The sequence below is a fragment of the Mesoplodon densirostris genome, chromosome 2 (genome assembly GCF_025265405.1).
Source record: "Mesoplodon densirostris isolate mMesDen1 chromosome 2, mMesDen1 primary haplotype, whole genome shotgun sequence".
NCBI classification, from domain to species: Eukaryota; Metazoa; Chordata; class Mammalia; order Artiodactyla; family Ziphiidae; genus Mesoplodon; species Mesoplodon densirostris.
In genome coordinates this window covers 89,457,464-89,481,931 of record NC_082662.1, presented here as the reverse complement: position 1 = coordinate 89,481,931, position 24,468 = coordinate 89,457,464, and the positions used below count along the sequence as shown (strand labels likewise).

The window sequence follows — 24,468 nt, the reverse complement described above, 5'->3', positions numbered from 1 at the left end:
TTTTTCAACTTTACTTTTATGTAAAATGAGGCCATATTTTCCTCTTATAAAAAGAGAGTTCAACTAGAACTGTCAATTTTCTCATCTTTAAACAAGATCACTGAATCAGCTGACTGTATTCATTCAGAACTCAATTTCCTTATCTTATGATCACTAAGGTTCTCCCTAAATCTAATATACTAAGGTTCTAAGGAAAGGAAAATATATTACTAACGACAAGTTTTGATTTTTATTTCTTAGAGTTCAAATGTCCACCATTCACCTTGGTCTAAGTTTAAGGAACCATTCAAGGGAATACAATGCAGATGAGAGGAGAAAACAGAACCCTCACACAAGCTGTGCAGTGTTGCAGTCAGGCTTCCATTTGAAAAATAATCTTCTCTATAGCTTTAAAGTGATAACTTTGTACCTGCAATGCTTCTTGTTTCAAACGGATTTTCTCTGGCTCCTCCTGAACACGTTCTGAGGAATCATCGACCTCTTCGATTTCTGAGGAGGAAGGACTCTCTACTGTCACAGTCACAGGAAATTCTGATGGACCTGAGTGTCTGTCTCGACAAGCCGTGGCTGGAAGAAGCTCTGGATACAGATCAGGGGCAGCGGGTGCTCAGGAGCGGCGCCCAGTGCACCCCGCAGAGGCGGTCGGCCTTAAGTCCAGCAGGCCCTCCTGTAGGGAAGCGGGCACGGAGGGCAGAGGCACCGAGTCCTGCAGCGCGCACAGGTCCTCAGAGCGTGGAAAGATATCGGTCACGCTGTCCCGGCGCAGCTTCACCAAGTGATCATGGCCCGAGCGCGGCCTCGGGGACGCTGGCTGCGGACACGATGCCCACACCCGCCTGGGGGCCCCGGCTCGCCTCCCGGCCCCTCGGGCGCCCACCGCCCGGCGGCTGCGGCCCCACAGCGTGCGCAGGACCGGCGTCGCAGCCAGAAGACATAGGGCCACGGACCCCAGCTACACCAACCCCCCCATGCCGCGCTCCGGAGACCCTGCAGGGCCTGGTGTTGGCGCAGGCATCTACTTCAATACTGTTTATTAATTCCCTTTGTCTTTTGCAAACTGAAAAGTTCTTGAAGGTAGGGACCCTGTCTTATTCATCTCTGTTTCCCATGGCCTGCAAGATATTTGATATTGTTGAATATGGAAATGAGAGAAGGGAAAATAAGAACATAAAGACAGAGTGGAACTAATTACTTTTTCTATATGCTATACACCATATTCTAGCCAAAAATAAGCAGTGATGGCTTAAAATTACTTCAGCTTTGCATGAATATGGAATACTATGTCAGTTTTCAGAATATCCCAGAGAAACAGCCACGGTAAGTACTGGATGATTTCTGGGTCACTTGGAATTGTGCTCACTCTGGATTAGTTTGCAGTTGTTTTCAGTCTGAACTACTGATGATGCCTAATCTGAACACCTTCCAATGGTGGGAATTTCCAACTGAATGTCTCATTTCAGGTAAAACCTTAAGGTGAAAAAAAATTATTTATTTAATAAAGAATAAACACCTGCTATGTAGGAGGCACTGTAGTAGAAACTGGGATATGATAAAGAAAATGAGCTCCAGTCCCCTCTCACTCTTAGGTGTGGCCTAGAATTGTTTGCTTAATGAACATATTAGGAAAGTGCAAAGGGCCCGCATCTCATACTCTCTGACCACTTAGCCCCAAGAGCAACACTGTTGAAGACTTACGGTTTGTTAGACAGGAGCCTGCCAGAAGGCTTGGGGTCATCAAACAAAGGTAAGACTCACGTATTTGTCATTCAAGATGTCAAATTGTAGTTTATTCGAAATAACTCATTTTCTGTTATTTAAGCAACAAAAACTCTACAACTTTCAAATAAAACAAAAACCAAACCTGTGTTTGAATGTCTTAGAATGGATTACAAATTACAGTGCATTTTCTCATCAAATACAGTTCTGGGCCTTACATAAGAGAGCAAAAAACCCCAGATTATCATATGCCACTAAGAAAGAATGTCTCCTAACTCACAAAAGCTCTTCTAAGACCAAGTCTATGCTCATGAAACTGAGGACTTAAAAGTCAGTCCCTTCATTTTTCAACTTCCAGTCTGACATGGAATTTTCTTCTGAGTGGTAAAGGCCTTGCTTGTTTCCTAGTTTATGTGTTTAGGGAACAAGAAAGCAGATACACACAAGAAATTAAAAATAATAACCTTTTGAAAGAACTTAATGTTTCTGAAAGTGTCAAAGTTCTCATCAGCACATTGATGGACTTTGCCACATGTATTTTATTTATTTATTTATTTATTTAAATATTTATTTATTTGGCCATGTGGGGTCTTTGTTACGGCGTGCAGGATCTTTGCTGCAGGCCTGTGTGGCCCGTGGGTTTCTCTCTAGTTGTGGCGTGTGGGTTTTCTCTTCTCTAGCTGTGGCGCACGGGTTCCGGAGCATATGGGTTCTGTGGTTTGTGGCACTCGGGCGCTCTAGTTGAGGTGTGTGAGCTCAGTAGTTGTGGCACCCGGGCTTTGTTGCCCCACAGCATGTGGGATCTTATTTCCCCGACCAGGGATTGAACCCCCATCCCCCACATTGGAAGGCGGATTCTTTACCACTGGACCACCAGGGAAGCCTGGCCACATGTATTTTAATGATTATTGTTTTTACTTTGAATTACCATGCTAAGGGCTTTGAGATCTCAGTAGGGCCATGGGTAGTGAAGGAAACAGAGCCTAGTTTCCTCATCTGTAAAGGGAATGTATTTTGACACACTTGAGGTTGGGTGTCTAGCCTACTCCATCTCCTCTAAACTGTCCCCCACCTCTCAGCAAGTAAAGAAGAGGGAGTTGGGAGACAGACAGACAGACACTAAAAGCTATGAAACACATGCAGACCAAGAGAGCAGTGGAGAGGTGCATGGGTTACCAGGGGCTTTCCTGCTATGTTTCAATACATTGAGATAACTCCTTTCTCCTTGTTACAAATCTCCCTTTACTTAATCTACCTTGAGTACATCAGGTCTCTTGCTACCAAACAGTCCCTAATTAGAGCAGGATAAAAAGTATCTGCTAAACACACAGTTATGAGACTCAAAGGAAATAATGCTTGGTAAAAGCTAAAGCACTGCTGAAAATGTTATTAAACATTTTTATTACTACTATTATTATAGTATAGTTTCATGCTCACTGTCACCTCTTTTTTAAAAAGTAAAATGGTGGATTTCTACTGTTATTGTTCCTATATAATTAGCTGGTCCTATCAAAAAGAGGAGGGTGCATATGTTTTAAATGACACTCTCTCTTTAAAAAAATGTGTGTGACAATATATAAATACAAACACACATATACACACAAACACACTCTTTAGTTTAATCCAATTCGTGGCTGGAGTACCCAAGAAAGGACTTAAATGAGACAATATCATACAACCACAATACCGAAACCACATTTAATAGGTTATTCATATGTTTCTCTCTTTTTTTAAACAAAGCTTCACTTAGCCAGCAAAGAAAGCTTTACAGTTTTAAGAATATAAGAATCCCATAATTTCTAAGTGTCTCCAGAGAAGATGAGGCCATAATTACTTCTTAATTAAGATTTTTAAGGTTCTTATAAGGTTCTTTTAAGGTTCTTGCTGTCTCTCATCCATGTTTAAAACACTTATTTTATTGTAATCAATGTCATCAGTTCATGCCTACGTTTTCTGTCATTTCTAGAATACATTGAGCATAAATCAGTTATGGTAACCATGAAATTTGAATTCAAATGTCAACGTAAAAATGTTCTTCTTTCTTTCAATCCTGCTCTTTTTCTTTTATCTGTGTGTGTGTGTGTGTGTGTGTGTGTGTGTGTGTTAAGGCCCTTCACCCTTCATTCCAAAGGTCCAAATAATTCAAATCCTTTATAATTCTCATTTGCCAATTCTATGTCCATTTTTATGAATTGTACCATTGAACCAATCATTCTTTCTCAAATCTGCCCACTTGTGTCAGGCTCAAGGACAGAGCATTCTTTCATTTTAGGTCACAAGCAGAGTGGAAAACTGGTGTGCCCTTGAAAGGTAGCCCACCGTACATTCTACAACATTGGACCAAGAGGTAGATTACATACATTTTGAAAAATAAGGCAAATTGACCTTGAATGGAACCCAGAAGAGTATCTAGGAGAAGAAGCAGATACATAGGTGTTCCAGAGCCAGAGCTGAACAGTTGGGATAATTAATAAACTGGAATGGGCCGGCGCTTTGAACTCCGGGCGAAGGTGAAGCAGAACTTTTGCAAGTCGTGCCGGCGGCTCTCTTCGCTCAGGCAGATACACCAGAAATACAGCTACACGTGCAACAACTCCTACAGAACACCTACTGAACGCTGGCAGAAGACCCCAGACCTCCCAAAAGGCAAGAAACTCCCCACATACCTGGGTAGGGCAAAGCAGAGAGATTCCCGCACAGAGGAGCGGTGCCGAGCGGCACTCACCAGCCCGAGAGGCTTGTCTGCTCCCCCGCCAGGGCGGGCGGCGCTGGAGCTGAGGCTCGGGCTTCGGTCAGAGCGCAAGGAGAGGACTGGGACTGGCGGCGAGAACTCAGCCTGAAGGGGGCTAATGTGCCACAGCTAGCCGGGAGGGAGTCCGGGAAAACTCTGGAGCTGCCGAAGAGGCAGGAGACTTTTTCTTCCCTCTTGGTTTCCTGGTGCGCGAGGAGAGGGGATTAAGAGCGCCGCGTAAAGGAGCTCCAGAGACGGGCGCGAGTCGCGGCTGAAAGCGCGGAGCCCAGAGACGGGCGTGGGACGCTGGGGCTGCTGCTGCCGCCGCCAAGAAGCCTGTGTGCAAGCGCAGGTCACTGTCCACACCGCCCTTCCGGGAGCCTGTGCAGCCTGCCACTGCCGGGGTCCCGGGATCCAGGGGCGGCTTCCCTGGGAGAACGCACGGCACGCCTCGGGCTGGTGCAACGTCACGCCGACCTCTGCCACTGCAGGCTCGCCCCGCACTCCGTCCCCCTCCCTCCCGCCCGGCCTGAGTGAGCCAGAGTCCCCGAAGAGGCTGCTCCTTTAACCCTGTCCTGTCTGAGCGAAGAACAGACGCCCTCCGGCGACCTACACGCAGAGGCGGGGCCAAATCCAAAGCTGAGACCCAGGATCTGTGAGAACAAAGAAGAGAAAGGGAAGCCTCTCCCAGCAGCCTCAGAAGCAGCGGATTAAAGCTCCACAATCAACTTGATGTACCCTGCATCTGTGGAATACATGAATAGACAACAAATCATCCCAAATTGAGGAGCCAGGAGTCAGTGCTGTGCCTCTGAGTTGGGAGAGCCAACTTCAGGACACTGGTCCACAAGAGACCTCCCAGCTCCACACAATATCAAACGGCGAAAATCTTCCAGAGATCTCCATCTCAACACCAGCACCCAGCTTCACTCAACGACCAGCAAGCTACAGTGCTGGACACCCTATGCCAAACAACTAGCAAGACAGGAACACAACACCACCCATTAGCAGAGAGGCTGCCTCAAATCATAAAAAGTCTGCAAACACCCCAAAACACACCACCAGACGTGGACCTGCCCACCAGAAAGACAAGATCCAGCCTCATCCACCAGAACACAGGCAGTAGTCCCCTCCACCAAGAAGCCTACACAACCCACTAAACCAACCTTAGCCACCGGGGACAGACACCAAAAACAACGGGAACTACGAACCTGCAGCCTGCAAAGAGGAGACCCCAAACACAGTAACATAAGCAAAATGAGAAGACAGAAAAACACACAGCAGGAGAAGGAGCAAGATAAAAACCCACCAGACCTAACAAATGAAGAGGTAATAGGCAGTCTATCTGAAAAAGAATTCAGAATAATGATGGTAAAGATGATCCAAAATCTTGGAAATAGAATAGACAAAATGCAAGAAACAGTTAACAAGGACCTAGAAGAACTAAAGACGAATCAAGCATCGATTAAAAACACAATAAATGAAATAAAAAATACTCTAGATGGGATCAATAGCAGAATAACTGAGGCAGAAGAACGGATAAGTGACCTGGAAGATAAAATAGTGGAAATAACTGCTGCACAGCAAAATAAAGAAAAAAGAATGAAAAGAACAGAGGACAGTCTCAGAGACCTCTGGGACAACATTAAACGCACCAACATTCGAATTATAGGGGTTCCAGAAGAAGAAGAGAAAAAGAAAGGGACTGAGAAAATATTTGAAGAGATTATAGTTGAAAACTTCCCTAATATGGGAAAGGAAATAGTTAATCAAGTCCAGGAGGCACAGAGAGTCCCATACAGAATAAATCCAAGGAGAAATACACCAAGACACATATTAATCAAACTGTCAAAAATTAAACACAAAGAAATCATATTAAAAGCAGCAAGGCAAAAACAACAAATAACACACAAGGGAATCCCCATCAGGATAACAGCTGATCTCTCAGCAGAAACTCTACAAGCCAGAAGGGAGTGGCAGGACATACTTAAAGTGATGAAGGAGAAAAACCTGCAACCAAGATTACTCTACCCAGCAAGGATCTCATTCAGATTTGATGGAGAAATTAAAACGTTTACAGACAAGCAAAAGCTGAGAGAGTTCAGCACCACCAAACCAGCTTTACAACAAATGCTAAAGGAACTTCTCTAGGCAAGAAACACAACAGAAGGAAAAGAACTACAATAACGAACCCAAAACAATTAAGAAAATGGGAATAGGAACATACATATCAATAATTACCTTAAATGTAAATGGACTAAATGCTCCCACCAAAAGACACAGACTGGCTGAATGGATACAAAAACAAGACCCATATATATGCTGTCTACAAGAGACCCACTTCAGACCTAGAGACACATACAGACTGAAAGTAAGGGGATGGAAAAAGATATTCCATGCAAATGGAAACCAAAAGAAAGCTGGAGTAGCAATTCTCATATCAGACAAAATAGACTTTAAAATAAAGACTACTAGAAGAGACAAAGAAGGACACTACATAATGATCAAGGGATCAATCCAAGAAGAAGATATAACAATTGTAAATATTTATGCACCAAACATAGGAGCACCTCAATACATAAGGGAAATATTAACAGCCATAAAAGGAGAAATCGACAGTAACACAATCATAGTAGGGGACTTTAACACCCCACTTTCACCAATGGACAGGTCATCCAAAATGAAAATAAATAAGGAAACACAAGCTTTAAATGATACATTAAACAAGATGGACTTAATTGATATTTATAGGACATTCCATCCAAAAACAACAGAATACACATTTTTCTCAAGTGCTCATGGAACATTCTCCAGGATAGATCATATCTTGGGTCACAAATCAAGCCTTGGTAAATTTAAGAAAATTGAAATTGTATCAAGTATCTTTTCCGACCACAATGCTATGAGACTAGATATCAATTACAGGAAAAGAGATGTAAAACATACAAACACATGGAGGCTAAACAATACACTACTTAATAACGAAGTGATCACTGAAGAAATCAAAGAGGAAATTAAAAAATACCTAGAAACAAATGACAATGGAGACACGACGACCCAAAACCTATGGGATGCAGCAAAAGCAGTTCTAAGAGGGAAGTTTATGGCAATACAATCCCACCTTAAGAAACAGGAAATATCTCGAATAAACAACCTAACCTTGCACCTAAAGCAATTAGAGAAAGAAGAACAAAAACATCCCAAAGTTAGCAGAAGGAAAGAAATCATAAAAATCAGATCAGAAATAAATGAAAAAGAAATGAAGGAAACGATAGCAAAGATCAATAAAACTAAAAGCTGGTTCTTTGAGAAGATAAACAAAATTGATAAACCATTAGCCAGACTCATCAAGAAAAAAAGGGAGAAGACTCAAATCAATAGAATTAGAAATGAAAAAGGAGAAGTAACAACTGGCACTGCAGAAATACAAAAGATCATGAGAGATTACTATAAGCAACTCTATGCCAATAAAATGGACAACCTAGAAGAAATGGACAAATTCTTAGAAATGCACAACCTGCCAAGACTGAATCAGGAAGAAATAGAAAATATGAACAGACCAATCACAAGCAATGAAATTGAAACTGTGATTAAAAATCTTCCAACAAACAAAAGCCCAGGACCAGATGGCTTCACAGGCGAATTCTATCAAGCATTTAGAGAAGAGCTAACACCTATCCTTCTCAAACTCTTCCAAAATATAGCAGAGGGAGGAACACTCCCAAACTCATTCTACGAGGCCACCATCACCTTGATACCAAAACCAGACAAGGATGTCACAAAGAAAGAAAACTACAGGCCAATATCACTGATGAACATAGATGCAAAAATCCTCAACAAAATACTAGCAAACAGAATCCAACAGCACATTAAAAGGATCATACACCATGATCAAGTGGGGTTTATTCCAGGAATGCAAGGATTCTTCAATATACGCAAATCAATCAATGTGATACACCATATTAACAAACTGAAGGAGAAAAACCATATGATCATCTCAATAGATGCAGAGAAAGCTTTTGACAAAATTCAACACCCATTTATGATAAAAACCCTGCAGAAAGTAGGCATAGAGGGAACTTTCCTCAACATAATAAAGGCCATATATGACAAACCCACAGCCAGCATCGTCCTCAATGGTGAAAAACTGAAACCATTTCCACTAAGATCAGGAACAAGACAAGGTTGCCCACTCTCACCACTCTTATTCAACATAGTTTTGGAAGTTTTAGCCACAGCAATCAGAGAAGAAAAGGAAATAAAAGGAATCCAAATGGGAAAAGAAGAAGTAAAGCTGTCACTGTTTGCAGATGACATGATACTATACATAGAGAATCCTAAAGATGCTACCAGAAAACTACTAGAGCTAATCAATGAATTTGGTAAAGTTGCAGGATACAAAATTAATGCACAGAAATCTCTGGCATTCCTATATACTAATGATGAAAAATCTGAAAGTGAAATCAAGGAAACACTCCCATTTACCATTGCAACAAAAAGAATAAAATATCTAGGAATAAACCTACCTAAGGAGACAAAAGACCTGTATGCAGAAAATTATAAGACACTGATGAAAGAAATTAAAGATGATACAAATAGATGGAGAGATGTACCATGTTCTTGGATTGGAAGAATCAACATTGTGAAAATGACTCTACTACCCAAAGCAATCTACAGATTCAATGCAATACCTATCAAACTACCTACCAATGGCATTTTTCACAGAACTAGAACAAAAAATTTCACAATTTGTATGGAAACACAAAAGACCCCCGAATAGCCAAAGCAATCTTGAGAACGAAAAACGGAGCTGGAGGAATCAGGCTCCCTGACTTCAGACTATACTACAAAGCTACAGTAATCAAGACAGTATGGTACTGGCACAAAAACAGAAAGATAGATCAATGGAACAGGATAGAAAGCCCAGAGATAAACCCACGGACATATGGTCACCTTATCTTTGATAAAGGAGGCAGGAATGTACAGTGGAGAAAGGACAGTCTCTTCAATAAGTGGTGCTGGGAAAACTGGACAGGGACATGTAAAAGTATGAGATTAGATCACTCCCTAACACCATACACAAAAATTAGCTCAAAATGGATTAAAGACCTAAATGTAAGGCCAGACACTATCAAACTCCTAGAGGAAAACATAGGCAGAACACTCTATGACATAAATCACAGCAAGATCCTTTTTGACCCACCTCCTAGAGAAATGGAAATAAAGACAAAAATAAACACATGGGACCTAATGAAACTTCAAAGCTTTTGCACAGCAAAGGAAACCATAAACAAGACCAAAAGACAACCCTCAGAATGGGAGAAAATATTTGCAAATGAAGCAACTGACAAAGGATTAATCTCCAAAATTTATAAGCAGCTCATGCAGCTCAATAGCAAAAAAACAAACAACCCAATCCAAAAATGGGCAGAAGACCTAAATAGACATTTCTCCACAGAAGATATACAGACAGCCAACAAACACATGAAAGGATGCTCAACATCTTTACTCATTAGAGAAATGCAAATCAAAACTACAATGAGATATCATCTCACACCAGTCAGAATTGCCATCATCAAAAAATCTAGAAACAATAAATGCTGGAGAGGGTGTGGAAAAAAGGGAACACTCTTGCACTGCTGGTGGGAATGTGAATTGGTACAGCCACTATGGAGAACAGTATGGAGGTTCCTTAAAAAACTACAAATAGAACTACCATATGACCCAGCAATCCCACTACTGGGCATATACCCTGAGAAAACCATAACTCAAAAAGAGACATGTACCAAAATGTTCATAGCAGCCCTATTTACAATAGCCCGGAGATGGAAACAACCTAAGTGTCCATCATCGGATGAATGGATAAAGAAGATGTGGCACATATATACAATGGAATATTACTCAGCCATAAAAAGAAATGAAATTGAGCTATTTGTAATGAGGTGGATGGACCTAGAGTCTGTCATACAGAGTGAAGTAAGTCAGAAAGAGAAAGACAAATACTGTATGCTGACACATATATATGGAATTTAAGAAAAAAATGTCATCAAGAACATAGGGGTAAGACAGGAATAAAGACACAGACCTACTAGAGCATGGACTTGAGGATATGGGGAGGGGGAAGGGTAAGCTGTGACAAAGTGAAAGAGCGGCATGGACATATATACACTACCAAATGTAAGGTAGATAGCTAGTGGGAAGCAGCCGCATAGCACAGGGAGATCAGCTCGGTTCTTTGTGACCGCCTGGAGGGGTGGGATAGGGAGGGTGGGAGGGAGACGCAAAAGGGAGGGGATATGGGAACATATGTATATGTATAACTGATTAAATTTGTAAAATAAAAAAAAAAATTAAAAAAAAATAAAAATAAAAAAAAAAATAATAAACTGGAATGGAGACCTTATAAGATCTGCACTCAGGACACTGCCTGGCACATAAAATGTATTCAATACATGTCCTCTGGTAAAGAGAGACCTTAAATACTCTTTCATTTTTCTAAACATATTTACTATTCTTTCATTTTTCTCAATGTATTAAATATGCTCATTTAAAATTCTGTTCTGATCATTCTAGCATTTGCCATCTTTGGGCCTTTGATTATGTGGACTATAGTTTCTACTGTCTCCCAGTTATGGTGACCTGATTTCTTGTGTGTTTAGGGAAACTTTACTGTGAAGTCTTTCTGTGCAGAGAAAATTCATTTACCTCTTCTAGGGGCAATGCCAACCATGACCACTTTAAAATAATTCTTGGCTTTAGTATTTGGGAGTCATAAAAGAGAGTTCCACGCTGAATCCAGGTGTGTGGTTCAGAATTCTTAAGGGAAACTTCTTTTCCATTGCACCCAGATAATAAGTTCACTCCTGCCCTCAAGACTTTGAACCAGTCATTTCCTCTGTTCTAGATCTTTACGTTTGGTCTTTTTTATCCTTCACTTCTTAGCTCAGTTGTCACCTCCTCAGAGAGGCAACTCTGAATGAATTGAGTTCTCCACTCCAGTCACTCTATGAATCCATAGAAGCATGCAGTGTAGGTCCTCAAACACATTTGTTTGATTCTTTAAACCAAATAAATAAAATAAAATTTCTGTCTGTGATCACATCCTTCAAAGACAGTCACAAGGATTTTCACCAAATTTAGAGGATATGTTAAAGATGATGAGTCAACACTTATGGAATATGAGGTAAGCAAAACAAACTTTGTGGAGTACAATGTTGCTAATATTTTCACTTAGTTTCCCCTTTCCTTTTATCCAGGATTGACTATTAGCATCTATGTTACTAGACACCTTAAATAATTTATTTCATATCAAACTTAAAATTAAAAGAAAAGGCAGGGCCTCCCTGGTGGCGCAGTGGTTAAGAGTCCGCCTGCCGATGCAGGGGATACGGGTTCGTGCCCCGGTCTGGGAGGATCCCATATGCCGCGGAGCGGCTGGGCCCGTGAGCCATGGCCGCTGGGCCTGCGCATCCGGAGCCTGTGCTCCGCAACGGGAGAGGCCACAACAGTGAGAGGCCCGCATACAGCAAAAAGAAAAAAAAAAAAAAAAAGAAAAGGCAGTTTATCCAACTCCATAATAGAATAACTTGAACTCCCTGCTAGGGCTACACCTAGACATATGGATAAGTTAGACTAGCTAACAGTTTCATATACGTCTAAAGCAGTATTTCAAAAATATCTGCCCAGTGATTACTTATTGAAGAAAGAGAAAAGTGCCTTTTTATACCTCTTTAATTATATTTAAGATAATTCAATCACATGTACTCAAAGTAATGTAATATTCTAACTTAATTTGGAATCACCTTTTCTTCTGTAGTTTTTCCTCCCTCATAGTTTACATGCACCCATATAAAAATAACTTATAAGGATATGTTATAAAGTCCTGTTCAAAATATCATTGAAAGTTCTGGGTTATTTTCCTGTCTTTTATGTCAGCAAAAATATTTTCACCTTCTCAGTAGTTCTTTCTCACTTTTAGTTTCTCTTGCAATTTTCTAATTCAGAAAACACCATGGCAGGTATATTAAAGGGTTTAAAGTTCAGGGGGAAATTTTCAAATTCTCACTAAGCAGCACTATAACACACATTTCTCAATTTCAGCTCTAACTGCTGACTTCAGGCAGCTGTCAATTGTCTGTTCTCAGAGTGGCTGTCACCTGTTGAAAAAATCTGCAACAGAGATCGATCAGTGGTGGCAAGAAAGGTTTTGTTTTGTTTTAATTTTTACTCCAAGGTGCAATTTGGCAGAAGTCAAACTATGAAAGAAGCCAGCTATGAAAGGGGTTGTGTGCAGAAAACTGAATTAAATGGCACTGCATCTTCAATGTACTATAGTTGTTTTAGAGTCCCTATACATCTTTCTGCTTTCTGCTTGGCCTTGACCATCAGACCTTGGGTCCACAGCTTACCTTCCTAGCCTGACAGTACCCTCATGCTTGACTTTCTCCAGAATCTGTACAATGAATTTAGCCATTGTTGACTCTTCCCCATCAGCAGTAAAAATACTACCAAAGCATCAGTGGACAATACAAAAGGCACCAACTTATATTTGCATACTTAATGCCTGGTTGATTTGGCATTGGGTCGAGGGGCATAGAACGGGAGAAATAAGAGTGGACAAAGAAAAAAGAGTCTATGCCAAAAGAAGGAAGAGAAAGGCTTAAATATGAGTGGAAGTTTGGAACCTATCCTCTGATAAGGTAAGCTCTAGTTCACAGAGCCAAGCTACAGTTGGGTTGTATGACTCGTTCTGCCTCAACACTCCCTCACCTTCTGCAGCAGTCTGGCTTGTTTACTGATAGCCTATAACATGGGCCAGGCAAGGCACTGTGCTTTACTTGCATAAGCTCATTTTAAAATATAATGTCAAAAATTAGATAATTTTAATTCTCATTTTAAGGTTGAGGAAACTAATGCTAAAAGAGATTCTTTCTCAAAATATCACATCCAGCTGGTCTTCAAATCCAGGAATATCTAGCTAAAAGAATGAGCCATCTAAGACTAAGAGATTGAAGACCACACACTTTGAACCCAAAGTCTATAATCTTAAAATGACTGAGGTAAACTTATCATCAGAATCAAAGTCAAAAGTAGGTGGAATGTGAGTTCAGTGGGAATGAGAAGACTCACTTGTCCAGTTAAAAAAAAAATCTATGACCAGTGAGATGCTGAATAGTGGTTGCCAGGGGTTGGCAAGTGGGGGAAATGAGGGAGATGTTGGTCAAAGGGTACAAACTTTCATGTATAAGATGAAAAAGTTTTGGGGAACAAATGCACAGCATGGTAACTACAGTTAACTCTGTATTATGTACTTGAAAATTGCTAAGACAGTAAATCTTGCGTTCTCACCACAAAAGGAAAAAAGGTAATTATCTAAGGTGATGAAAGGATTAACTAACCCTGTTGCAGTGATCATGTCACAATATATTTGTGTATTGAATTTTCATGTCGTACACCTTAAATTTATGAAGTTTTATATGTCAATTGTATCTCATTAAAGCTGGAAAAAATAAAGATCATTACACTGAGGTTTAACAAAGTTAAATAAACTTCCCACTGTCACAGATTTTTTAAGTGTCAGAACCAGGACTCTGAGCCAAGTCTGTATGACTCTAGACCTAGTGCTTCAAACATCCAGATAAACCACTTCTAAAAGGGGAACTAATGACTGTAACAGGTGACCTAAGTCATCGTCTACCTTAGCTGGAAACCAAGCTCCACAGAAGAGGATTCCCAAGATAAAGTGAATACCCAAGAGATCAGATAATAATATCAAAACTAAATAACATTTATGGAGCAGCATTAAGGCTGTACCAAACATTAAGCTAAATGCTTTATCTGGATTATTTTATTTTTTGCTCACAACAAATCTAAGAGATAGATATTAATATTGTCCTTATACTAAAGTTGAGGAAACTTGAGATGGAGAAATTCAGTGTTTTGCCAGGACTTAAATCCTAGACTCTAGGAACTGTACCCTCTTAGTCAGTTTACTGTACTTCAAGCCATACCTCTATAGGCTGGGAGTTTTAATTCCATCTTTCATAATACTAACCCCTTAGTACCCTAGAGCCTGGAGCCTTTTACATTTGCACCCATCTTGGGTGATACTGACAAGAGTAGATGGAGTAGCCTCCAGCCCCTCCTAGTGGCTAGAATGGCCATTAACATTTACGAAAGGATCTAAGTATTGTGAATCAATGCTAACCAGGAGACACCAGCTTGTGGGTTTATCTAAAGACCTGGCAAGCATTAAACACCTGCAATCCAACCCATCCTGAGCCTCAGAGGCCTCATTAAATGTCTGACATCTGGTATACAACAGGGTATTTTAGCAACTGGGGAAGAGCATCATGCAGATTAAAATGATAAAATTACCCCCAAATTAGTTCAGCAGATGTGGAGCAGAGACACCGGGAGTTTTGTTTTTCAGCTTCTTCCTTGCATTCCACTACAATAAATATCAATGCTTGTTATCCCAGCTAATTATAAAGTTCCCCAGCATCAAGGAAACTCCATTTTCCTTTCATTTCTGACACACAGCATTTAGATGCGTCCCCTCTAATGACCTGCTTCCTCCTCTTTTAAGAACAGGGCTACAGCCATCCAGCTAGCAATTCAAAACTGAAAGCTACTCCATCCTCCAACCCTTATTCTTTTTAGGGTTCATTTTTAAGGCATACCCTAAATACAGAAATTTACAGTCTTTAAAAAGTGGCTATTTTCAGACCTGTTTACAAGACCACAATCTGAAACATCAGTCAAAAACAGCTTGAACTGATTGCATCCTTCTCTGGAACAGAACATCTAGCAGCGAAACATCCATTTGTAGCTGGTCCATCTGCCCTGTAATTAAGGTTGCATTGCAGCCCTGCTCCAAACTTATTTCTGCAAAGGAACAGCTGAGATCCCCTAGATAAGATGTCAGAATATGTGCTATCCAATTTGTTGGGTAACATTATCAGAGCCAATATAGTGCTGAATTTAAATCACCAGCAAAGTTGGTGATAGGGTAACATATATCCAAAGAAGCTCTTGTAAAGTCAGTAATGACTGCCTTGCTTTCCCAGGTGTCACTTGAATATCCTCTTCATAAGACCCATTCAAAGCTCAGTGAAGGAAACACCTTGCTGTTGAATGAAAAAAAAAAGAGACTCATTATGTACATCAACTCAATATTGTGCACTTAAAAGCTATAGAAACCAACCTATCCAAATCGCAAGTAATTTTTAACCATGAGTTCATTCTTTTGCCATTATTCACACAGACAGATGATGTAATATGCATTTTAAAAATGAGAAATCAACTTTGAGGATCAGGTGAGTCAAGGATAAGAAGAGTGTGGCCCAAAGGTCTCAACACCTCCTCTCAGATTGAAGTCAGAAACTCTAAAAATGAGAATATCAGTATGAGGGGCAAACCTTGAAAACAGGTTTCTTTTTCTTCCTAAAGCAAGTTTTATGAAAACAAAAGCAGCAAGTGTTTTCAGAGGCTGGTATATTTATAACATGCAAATCACATATTGCTAACATGGTTTCATGTTTTCCCCAAAATAAATTATTAAACAGACCCAAAGAATTCCGCAAAGAATATAGAATATAATATCAGACTGATAAATATTTGTTAGAACCTACTATCTGCAGAACACTGTTTTGCTCTGAGGTGCATAGGGGTGCAGAAAATTTGCCACCAACCATCTGCCCCTCCCTCTTTGTCTACTTTTAGAAAATTCTCTCCCTTAAAATGTGGCATCTCTGCTTTCCCCTAGGTGATAGCTTTACACTATCACAAGGCCTCACAGCCTTGAGATTTAGAGTCAAGTGTTGAAGTAGCACAATGCTATGAGGGAGAGGCAGGTAAAATGGATGGATCTTATGCTAGCACTCAGGGACACGTCGCTTATGCTCATACACACACACACACACACACACACACGATTTTATGGCATCAAATCAAAAGCCATCTCTTAGGACAGTAAAAAAAAAAAAAAAAAAAAAAAAAGCTTCTCCTTTTAGCTCCCACTCTTGAAAAATATTTTAAGAATTTATCCGAGTCTGAATAATTTCAGGTGACTCTGAGCTAGAGTGGTCCTAGCTGTCCAGCACCTGGCCCTGGGGTGAGTTTGGGCAGGAAGAATATGGACTTAGTGCGTGAGAGTGTGAGAAAAGAGGTGGTTGGGAGTGTGGGCTCTGGATTGCTTGGCTTGTAATATCAGAGATACAGTCTTAGGGGAGCTGTTGGTGCTCTCTGGGAATTAGCTAGCCAGGCCCTCCTAAAAAAAAAAAAAAAAAAAAAAAAGAATTTATCCAAATCCTTTTTGTTTCCTCTCAAATGCAGAACCTGTGAATGAGCATGATTTCAAGTCAATACAAAATGCATAAGTTATCAGGGGATTTTTTAAAAATTATGCATTTCCAAACATAGTTGTTAAGGTTACAGCAAGTAATAAAAATGCAGAGAGCATCTAGCTGTAGAGACAGGCATTGGGAACCCCCTACTGGCTTAGCCAGAGGAAAACGACCCCACAGGTTCACCCAGCAACAGCTGTGGGATCCAGATTACAAATTCCTCCCAAGGTAGTATGAATATGAGTTTGAAATATTCATCTCTCCTTCCAAAACAAATTTTCCAAGGCATTCCTGTCTCAATATTTCTATGAACTAAAACACACCACCCTCGGAGCAGAGCAAGTTGAATCCTAAATTCTTAGGAATTAAAGTATATGATGCTCAAGAGGGCACATATGAAAAGATTTTCCTTTGGAATCTCAAAATCAGTTGGCGGATGGTAGCAAGACTGAACAGAGATAAAGTCAAAGATTCTATTACTATTTCAGGCCCTTGAATCTCAAAAAGTAAACATATTTGTGGTGGGATTAATACTTTCCTTTTGGGAACAATTTCCAGCAAAAGGAAGGCACATTATTACACAATGTAGAAGAATATCATATGTGTTGGTTTATAAATATCACGACAGAATTGGACGGAAACATCCAGACTAAGCTACATGAAGTCCAAATTCACAGGGGCTGGAAAATGCCTAATATAGATGGAAGGTAAAATTCTGAACTGCCGGCCTCATCTAGGATTGTAGTAAAAGTGAATTGTGGTTTAAAAATACTGAATTATCCAGCTTTTTATTCTAATTTCAGTTCAACAAGTATTGAGTATATTCTATGTTCTTGATATTACACCAAGTCCCAGAAATACAAAGATGAAAGACACATGCTCTGCCCTCGGGAAGCACACAGTCTAATGGAAAACACACACGCAATAGCGTTAACATGACTCTAACAAAAGTCTGCATACAATAAGGACTTCTAGGTTGTTGGTAAAGGAATTTAGCTTGTTAGCGTATTAGACACATTTTTATAAACATAAACAAATAATCATCCTATCTGTCATCTCTGCATTAACAATTTCCAGCATTTTATTAACAATGTACTTTAACATGAACTATCTTATGTACCCTACACAAGAGTTCTATCAAATAAGCAGGTGATGAGAAAACTGAAACATCAATATATCTCCAATTTGGAAGTCATGTTAAATATCTTTAAAGTCCATCTGTAGGTAGTGCACACCCATGGTATTACACTAAGAAGGATTTCGAACTCCTGTTAAGTCTAATGGCAAAAAGTCCGCAATTGATTGAGAATGTCTGTTAGGGTTCGTAGGGGAGAGAGTAGCATAACCAGTGTCTGTATTTATGAATCATTTTCTATCCTATTCACAGCTGCTTTTAAAAGACTAATGGTAGCAACGACCCCTTAGCAGTTTCCTGCTGCATTCTGAATACTGAAGTGTATCCTATAAGTGGTCTTATGTCTCTCCATCCAGATAATTCCAGGCCTTCACTCCAGTCCAGAATGAGTTCCGGTATTTTTTTTTTAGCTCCATAATTCCCTTCTCTGAATAATCGTACATTATTCACAAAGTCCATTGTTATCCAAATTCTCTGAGTTTTTCAAAGTGAATAATCCATTTTTAAGCATTTTCAAATGTTTCACCATAGTGAACCAAATTGCCCTCAATGTACATTTTGTCTTTTCATTGACATCAGTATAACATTTTTACCAATACTGTGTTTGCTCAACCAGTGTTTTAACTTGTCTCTGACCACTCTTTTGCTCTCTTTTATTATCTTTTACTATATGGTTCATACTTGCCTACCCAATGCCACTAATGATTTCACAAATATTTCCAACAGCACGTTTTTCCCATAAAATGTTTTTATAAGAAAATCTGAACTCTGTGGAAGAAAATTTCTATACACATTGAAGAAAGAAAAATACACCATTTTTATTTTATGACATTCTCTAATTTTTTTAAATATATGTGGAGACTTTCTTTGCATACTAACATTAAGGAACTCAAATTGTCATCTTGGTTTCAGCTCTATGAACATTAAAATCAGCAAGGAAGACATTTAGCCATTTCTACCCCAACCATACCAAGAGATGGTTCTTATTTAGCATATGAACATGTGGTTCAAGTTACACTGATGTTATGGAGGACTGCTGGGGAAACACCCAAACCCAGAGGATGGAAGAATTCCTGCAGTAGAATACATACAGCACACTCCACTCCACCCATTCTTCTCCCAATACCATATTCGGTATTTTTAAAATACTGTTTAAGAGCTTTCAAATTCAAATTTGAACCTATTACTCTGAAACTCCTATGGTCATTTCTTCTTCTTTTAGCTTCTGTAGGACTTAAGGCTGCATTCAGGTTCTTATCCTCTACTACATAGTATCTTGCATAGTAAGTTCTCAGTAGATAATAACGGATTCTTGAACCGGAAAGAGGAATTTTTAGGTTATGGGTATGCTTAAGAAGAGAATTCCGTTTCAGAGAAGATTCTCCAAGAAAACAGTTTTATGCAAAATGTGAATGCTGCAATGTTATTTATAGTAGTAAATGATTTAAGACTACATGAAAGTCTAAACACAGGAGATGGGTGATAAATCATGGTATGTCTAAATGATTGAATTTATGACAGCCATTAAAATGTTTAGTATAAAAACTGTCATTTAATATCAAGTGAAAAAAACAAGGTACATGACTTTATGTAGTGTTATCATAACATATAAATATGATTTTTTATAAAATATACAGGTAAATTATGCCAAATATTAATAGCAGTTTTAACTATATAGTATACTTAAAATTTGGGGGGGTATTTTGTAAAATTTTCTATAAGAAATACAAATTGCTTTTTTAATAAGGAAAATGTTTCCATGAAAAGTTTTAATCTTCCCAAAGAATAATTTCTCTGGTGAGTAGCATGAAATAAATGATTCCAGTACTGAACAGTTAGTTGCACAATGAAATCTGATTGGTGAGTGATCACAGAGGAGGTTTTCTTCCTTTGGCTTCCAAGGCTGAGACCAGGAGGGGCCAGATATGTTATGCCAGTAACGTATCTAGTTATTGGCAAAACAGCAGCCCCAAAAGAAACATTCCATGGAAGAGGGTTTCCAAAATGACTAAAATGTATACAGAAAGATATTTAGTCAATAATTTGTATCATAGAATAAGATAATAGTAATGTCAAAGGAAAATACATATCTTTTATTTTGCCACTGTTATACTGCACAGTTTACCTTCTAAGACAGCACACTCCAAGTTAAGAGTGTTAACAGGGATAGTGAGGGATAGAAAAAGCTATGCATTCCTAACTGTACTTATTTTTTAACTTCTTTATTGATGTAATATTAGTAAACGACAAACACCACCTATTCTAAATACACAATTTGATGAGTTTTGACATATGTATACACCCATGAAACCATTAATACAACCAAAGTAATGAACATGTCCATCATTCCCAAAGATTTCCTTATCTTTTTATAAATCCTCTCTCCTACCTCTCCTCACTCCACCCACATACCCTGTCCCCAGATTAGTTTGTCACTATAGATTATAGACTAATCTGTCACTCTGGATTTGTTTGCACTTCCTAGAATTTGATATAAATAGAATTATATTGAGTACTCTATTTTTACTTGCTTCATTCACTCAGCATAATTAGTTGGAGATTAATTCATGCTGTAGAATATATCAACAGTTCATTCATTTATATTGCTGAACAGAATTCCATTATATAAATTTTTGTGTAGAATAATTATATTGCATACATGTATAAAATTATGTTAATTTTATTGTATAAATAGTTATTATATAAAAATACTATGTATGTAAAATTATATTAGAAACATGTGTAAGATACAAGTTTATCAATTCACTTTTTTGATTTGTTTAGAGATTTGGGCAATTAAACATGAAAGTTTTTTGAAGAGTCCTCTACAAGTCTTGGCATGGACATAGACTTTTATTTCCCTCCACCTAAGAGTGGACTGTTTAGATCACATGGTAGGGGTGTGTGTAACTTTTTAGGAAACTGCCAAACTCTTTCCCAGAGTGTTGATAGCTGTACTATTCTCTTCAGCATTATATGAGGGTTCCAATTACTCTACATCCCAGGAACTGTCAGCACTTGGGATGCTCTGTCTTTTTAAATTTAGCCATCCTAATAGATGCGTGGTGGTATCTCATTGCAGTGTTAATTTGCATTTCTTTAATGACAAGTCATGCTGTGTATTGTTTCATTTGCTTATTTGCCACAATAGCATATCTGTTTTGGTCTATTCAAATCTTTTGCCCACTTTTTTAAAAAAATGAGTTATTCTCTTTTTATTGAGTTTTGGGAGTTTTTTATATATTCTGGATATAAGTTCTTCATCATATGCATGATTTAAAATTTTTTCTCTTTACCATTAGTTTTCAACAATTGGATTATTATGTGAAATATAGTTTTCTTCTTGTTTCTTGTACTTGGGATTCATTGATATTGTTGATATGTGGATTCATAGATTTCATCAATTTTGGAATTTTTTCAGTCTTTACTTTTTCAAATATTTTTTCCAGTCCCTGTCTTCTTTCTTTGAGCACTCTGATTACAAGCATATTAGACAATTTAAATTGTTCCATACCTCACTGATTCTCTATTCATTAAAAAAAAAAATTCTCCTTTATTTCTGTGTATCATCTTAATAATATCTATTCCCAAGTCTTCATGCTTACTACTTTTTAGATCTGGAGTGTTAAATTTTCACAAATCCCATCTAGTGTATTACTCAAGTCAAACATTTTAGTTTACATTTATAGAAATGCAATTTTTGTCTTTTTTATGTCTTCCATGTCTATACTTAAATTTTGAACATAAAGAATAGGGTTATGATAACTATTTAATGTTTATATTTGCTAATTCTAACATCTATGTCAGCTCTGGCTTTTGATTGATTTTTTCCTCTCATTATGAGTCATATTTTTCTATTACTTTGTCTGTTTAATCATTTTTTATGGAATTCCAGCATTGTGAACTTCACTTTGCTAGATACTGGATATTTTTGTATTGTCATAAATATTCCTGAGCTTTGTTCTGGGTCACAGTTAATTTACTTGGATACTGTTTGTTCCTGCTTTTAAGATTTATTAGGCAAGACTGGAGAAGTGTTTTAGACCAATTATTCCCTATGATTGATGAAGACACTTCAGTGTCTTCTGCTGGAGAGAAGAGAGGCTACCATGCACTGTCACCTTTAACCTGTTCGGGGGGTTCTTTCCCTTCCCTTGGATAGTTTCCTCACTCCTGTTCACTCATTAGCACTCTGCTAAAGAAATAAAGGGACTGTCTCAAATCTTTGTGTTCACTTTCTGTGCCGCTCTCTCCTCTGCAGCACTTTAGGGAGGTAAACTCCAGGCAGCTTTTTGTCCTCAAACTCTCAGCTTTGTCTCTTCAACTCAGGGTGTTGGCCAGACTCTGCCTCAGTTCTGCCTCCATATCCTGTGACCTGGAAATCCTCTCAACACAGAAATCTAGGGAAATTCATAGGGCACAAAACATTTCTCCCCATCCTTTGGGCATCACTGTCCTACATTCACTGATGCTAGTGCCTTGATAACTTTTATTCCATATATTTTGTCCATCTGTGTTTTTTATTTTTCAGGTTCAGTGATAATTCTGTTCCCAGCTACTCCATCTTAGTTGGAAATGGATATTCCTAAGTGTATTCATTCTGATTCTAAATGACAACCGGTAAGTCTCAGCATTCTGAGTACTGAATAAGCAACCACAATGTTCATACAATCACATACAATCATGGAGTCTCAACTATTTCTCTGTGAAATAACCCATACATAAAGAAAAAAAAAAGATGTCTTTGACCTGAACTGTTGTTGTTGTTTAATGGGTATTGCTTTCAGTAAACATTTTAGACTTTATCTTTTTAAAAATTGCTTTTTAAAATTAATATTTTTCATACTGTTCTTGAGTAGTGATATTCGTTAAAGTGCTGTGCATTAATTTTGTTTTGCACTGCCAAGTTAAAGCCTTTTTTAATAGACTATAAAGGTAAATCTAGAAATTACTTATTTTACATTTATTTCTTTTTAAAATCCAGGATGGGCCTGGGTGCCTCAGAGCCCCTGTCTTTGGGCCCCAGCCCACGGTCTCTGGCTGTGTGTGAGGGAAGATATTGAGCTGCAGCTTGGAGAACAAGGATGCTCAATTGTAAGTTCCTGTCACAAATGTGGAGAAGTATTTTGGAGAGCTGTGCTAAATCTTTGCTGCTTATGTGCAGAAAACTGCCAGACTGGGATACAAAACAGAGCTCCTGGTGAATGAAATCAATGTGTATGCCTCTACAGAGACCCCAACTTTAAAGCAGGGCCTGAAAAACTTTGCTGACGAGTTTGCCAAACTTCAAGATTATTGACAAGCAGACGTTGAAAGACTTGAAGCCAAAGTAGTTGAACATTTGAAAGCTTATGGAACCATTGTAAAAATGAAACGAGATGACCTCAAAGTAACATTAACAGCAAGGAATCAAGAAGCTTTTCAACAGTTAACTCAGAAAGAATATGTCAGAGAAACCCATCTGACTGACATGTTATTTCACAGGCAGAAACTGAATTACAAAGAGCTACAAGGGATGCTACCTGAACAACTCATCATTTGGAGGAAACTATTGACAATTTTGAAAAGCAGAAAATAATGGATATAAAGACAATATTTTCAGAATTTATCATTATCGAAATGTTATTTCACAGCAAAGCTTTAGAGTTCTACACTGCTACCTACCAAAAAATACAACAGATTGATGAAGAAGAAGATTTAGAGGTTTTCCAGAATTCTCTGTATCCACCAGATTATTTATGTCATTTAGATATCATCAGAGCAAATTCAAAGTCACCTCTTCAGAGATCACTGTCAGCTAAGTGTTTATCTGGAGCAGGACAGGTAACTATTTGTTGACTAAGAAAGGATCAACAAGCAGAAGAGGATGATGAAGAAGATGAAGACTCAGACGTTATAGAAGAAGAAAATTAAATTTCTTAAGTAAACTTTGCATTTCCATTTTCATCTTAAATGACTTGAAATCCAGATTTACTAAAACTGTAGAACTTTACACTGGATTCATATGTTAAACCTCAAAATGAAATCCTACTGGAAATGGAGAAATTATTAAAGGAAATTTATGCTGATCAATCAATCAATCAATAAATAAAATTCAGGACGTGTCCATGTAAACTTTATTTTATTTTATTTTATTTTATTTTTGCGGTACGCGGACCTCTCACCACTGTGGTCTCTCCCGTTGCGGAGCACAGGCTCCGGACATGCAGGCTCAACAGCCATGGCTCACGGGCCCAGCCACTCCGCAGCATGTAGGATCTTCCCAGACCAGGGCACGAACCCGTGTCCCCTGCATCGGCAGGAGGACTCTCAACCACTGTGCCACCAGGGAAGCCCTAAACTTTATCTTAGAAGAATAAACATGAGGAGACCTTCAAGATGGCAGAGGAGTAAGACGTGGAGATCACCTATTCTCCACAAATACATCAAAAGTACCTCTACATGTGGAACAAATCCTACAGAACACTTACTGAACACTGGCAGAAGACCTCAGACTTCCCAAAAGGCAAGAAAATCCCCATGTACCTGGATAGGGCAAA

The 24,468-nt window shown here is 38.8% G+C and overlaps 1 pseudogene; it reads left to right on the top strand.

Moving 5' to 3' along the window:
• The first annotated feature begins 414 nt into the window (after positions 1 to 414).
• On the top strand, positions 415 to 23,842 carry LOC132503315 (CBY1-interacting BAR domain-containing protein 1-like; annotated as a pseudogene).
• Positions 23,843 to 24,468: the final 626 nt, after the last annotated feature.